The sequence below is a fragment of the Onychostruthus taczanowskii genome, unplaced genomic scaffold (assembly GCF_017590055.1).
Source record: "Onychostruthus taczanowskii isolate IOZ18803 unplaced genomic scaffold, ASM1759005v1 scaffold63, whole genome shotgun sequence".
In the NCBI taxonomy this organism is placed as follows: Eukaryota; Metazoa; Chordata; class Aves; order Passeriformes; family Passeridae; genus Onychostruthus; species Onychostruthus taczanowskii.
Genome location: NW_024504012.1, coordinates 510066 through 514251, shown reverse-complemented (window position 1 = coordinate 514251; position 4186 = coordinate 510066).

The following is a 4186-nucleotide window of genomic DNA, read 5'->3' as shown; positions in this document are numbered from 1 at the left end:
CTCTCTGAGCCTTTTATCAGAGCAGAGCTTCTCCGTCCCCCTGATCATCCCGCTGCCTTCTCTGGGCTCACTCCAACAGGTCTGTGTTCTTCCTCTGCTGGGAGCCCAGAGCTGGAGGCAAGTGCGGTCTCACCTGAGCAGAGGAGCAGAATCCTCCCTCTGCTGCTGCCCACACGAGTTTTGATAAATGCTTCTCTCCTCCCTGTCAGAAAGCATCCAGCAGGCACTGAAACGTGTCAAAATCCTCGCCCACAACTGAAGGACAATGGAAGCAACCTATAAATCCGCTCTTTGGAAAAAAATGAATTAAGGTTGCCTTCAGATTTTGTACCCTGGTCTCGCCAAGTAAGGTAGATTGTGTTTGCTTATAGACAGTGGTTTGGTGTGGTTAAGCAAATATTTTAAAAGTAAATATCTATGCTTAATTAAATATCGCCATTGTTTATGTTTAAATAAAATATGTTTAAATTATGACAGCTTGTTGTGTTGGGTTGTGTGTGAAACAAATTACATTTAAATTACCCATAGCATCTGTACAGCTTGTCTGTGTTCTCCCCATTTCAGATGCAGCTCAGCAAAATCTTAAGGAATGTCAGGACACAGCCTTCAATAAAACAACTTTAGCATAAAAGCCAGTGGGCTGTGTCCTGTTGCCTCTGGGACAGCTAGACTGCCCATGTGGGCATTGATTTTAGGCTGTTTTCTTGTCACTGGGGTCAAGAGGTTTGTTTGTTACACGCTGTTTTTTGAGCTGAACTGTCATAAAAAAAACCTGTCTCAAAGCTGGCGTAAGGCAAGCAGGCAAAGGAGAGCATTTCACAGGAAGAAAAAAAAAAAAAAAGCCAGACTCTCTGGCCAGCTTCCCATTTAGGAATTCTTACAATTTTTCTATAAATGGTATAAATTAAATTACTTCCAGATTACTTTTATCCCACCACAGGTTCAGATAAACCACAAAACCATAGGGAAGGCAGAAGAATTCAGGGAGGAGGAAAATTATTTTACTGAATATTGCAATAGAGAAATAATAAGAAGAGAGTATCCCTGACACTGTCTCCAGGCACTGCACACTGGTGTACTTATGTGGGCAATAAACAGGAGGAACCAAAAATCATTATATTCATTATAGGAATATAATAATAGAATTAGGAATATATAGTCATAACTGGTTATTGGAAATGGAGAGTTTGTTCAGGAAGCCTAGGTAGGGAAAAGGAGACATAAGGTACAGAATGAATGACAATATTTTGATCATGGCAAAAAGGAAAAGAACTGTTGTAACCAGATGATTTACAGGGGAAGAGAATAGTCCAAATCCAGAACACAGCCCCACACCAGCCACTATGAAGAGAATTAATTCTACCATCCAAATCCACCAACATACAAACAAATGATCAAGCTGAACTACAGAAACAATTTATTCAAAATGCTTACAAAAATAATCTGCAGTTTTAGACAAAACATTTAGGAAAATGATTAAGTAATTTGAAGGCTATTAGCAATTCCCTTCAACAACTCAGAAAAGACACTGAGGTTTCATGAGACCAGCAAAAAGCAAACAGTGCCTACCTAAATCAAAAAAGGATGAGAATTCAGAGGCCAATCACCTTTATTTTGTATCACACACAATTTTGTATCTTCCAAATTACTGGAAGAAATTAAGCAAATTATTTGTAAGGCCTTGGATGATAAGATTAATAACAATCAACAATAACATCTCAAAACCAAATTATGGAATCTTGACTGCAGCAAGGCTTCTGACAATATATCAGCTAATACTCTCCTAAGCAGGATCAGCATTGGCTATACAAAACTTGGTTTTGTATAAATGGCACTCAAAAGTAGTATCAAGTTAATTTTGCAGTTAGTCCTCCAGATGCTTACATCCCGAGTCCTGAACTGCTTCTGTGAGGGAATAGGATATGCAATATTTTTCTCGTATTTGTGGAGGATATCCTGTCCAGGTGAGCGCTGTAATCACTTTGAAAGATCTAATTGGAATTGAACAAATCATGATGAGTGGGAAAAAAGATCTGAACTAAAGAGGATGTAATTCACTAAGGTGATAATATACTACATACAGCTGGGAATAATAATTGGCAGCAAAAAATCGAGTTTGCGACAGAGGCAAAGCAGTTCCTTTCTAGAAAATCCTGGTTCATGGTAGTTCACAAATAGAAAATGAGGCAACAGTGATTTGTGACCTACCCTGTATCACACAGACAACCTGCCACCACCTACAGCTCGGGCTGCCCTGCAGTGCCAAACACCTCCTCCATACTGGCATCAACAGTGCTGGGGTGAGTTTTGTTTTACAGGCTAAAGGGCCAGCATTCACGTCCAGGGGCCTTGACGGAGTGCCCACACAGCACGGGTGACACAACCAGAAGAAATGCTAAATATTGAATTGTCAGAGCTTATCCTCCCCTCCCCTCATACACACACCCACACTGGAACAAAAGAAAAACCAATTGCAAGGGAAAAAGAAAACACCCACAATGTTGGCCGCAATGTGGTGGGGAGAACAAAAATGGTGGTGTCTCCTGTCTCAGGGAATGGAAAAAATCCCAAAGGGCTCATGCAGCAGCTTGGGTAAAACAGATGAGAATCTGGTAAATGACTTGCGTGAGTCCCCTCTTCACAGCAGATGAAGCTGGTGAATTTGGTGTCCTTTCTCTTGTTCCCTCAGCTTTTCTGAGGTCTGGGGCTGGGATGGAGTGGCCCCTTGCCTTCCCGCTGGTTCCTGGCCAATTCATCTCCCACTGATTGTCCTCTCTGATCTAAAACCAAAACTGAACCAATTAAACCAACCAATTAAAGAAATAAACCACTGAAAGATTGCTGCTGCTGTCTCCAATAAGGAGACAGTAAGGCCAGGGAAAGGGAAGAAAACCATCTTCTTGCCTAAGCTAATAAAACCCAAGCTAGCTAAGCAAAAAAAGGAAACCGTCTGCACAGCACGACGGATGCCTGGGCAGTGAGGCTTTAAATAAAGCCCATCGAAGACCCAAGGCTCCCCCCTTCCCTGGACCCACCTTAAAGCTACAGCAACCATTTCTGGGCCTAGAACAGATAATCAGGGAATAGAAAACCACCCCAACACAGCCCTGCAGAGGGACCCAAACAGGCTGGATTGATGGGCCAGCACCAGTGGTGTGAGGGTCAGCAAGGCCAAGTGCACTTTGTGCACAATAACCCCTGCAGTTCCAGGCTGGGGCAGAGTGACTGAAAGTCCCTGTTGGGAAAGGCCCTGGGGGCCCAGGTGTGCCCAGGTGGGCAAGGAAAAACAAGGCAACACAATGGAGAGGCAAGGTGAGAAAACACAAGAGGGGCAAGGCAAAGGAGGGGCAAGATGGAGGCAGGGAAAGGCAAGGAGGGGTAAGTCACAGGGGCAAGGTAAAGAAAGGCAAGGCAAGGGAGTGTCACAGGAAGGGTCAATCAATACAAGGCATGACAAGGGAAGAGGGAGGGGAAAGAATGGGGCAAGGGAGGAGCAAAGCATGGCAAGGAAAGTAAGAGGTAAAAGAGGGTCAAGGCAAAGGAGGGGAAGGGAAGGAAAGGCAAGAGAGGGATAGATAAGGCAAGGGAGGGGCAGGCAAAGCATGGCAATGAAAGAAAGTGGTAGGCAAGGGTAGGCAACACAAGGTAGGAGAGGTGAGGCAAGGAATGGGAAAGGTAGGCAAGTCAAAGCTCGTTGAACCAAGGCAACATAAAATGTGTATCTTTTTCAGGCTGGCCATTTCCAATCAGAGGTCTCCATGCAGAGAAGCTTGGGCACAGGGCCTTGATGCAAGGGTGCTCGGTTAGGGATAGTTCTCATTCATGCCTTGGGGAGTTTTCAGACCCAACCAGCTCTCAGGGGCTAAATTGCAACAAAATCCTGTAAACTCTGCTAACAGATATGCATTAAGTGCTCTTGCACAGAGGGTTCATGTGCACAAACACATGTGAATGGTAACACATGATACTGTAAGCCAAACCAGGTGGGAATGTAAAGATGAGCATATTAGTAGTCTTAAGACTGCATATGAGGAAACGAGTGATAACATGGCAAAACAAACAAAAACATGGCAAAACGTAGCTTCTTTCAATGCAACAGATTAATAAGATAAAAGAAAAAATATCAGTGACATTCACATAAACGTGTCAATTTACACCAACAAAGCTCAGCAAAACGTGACTGATC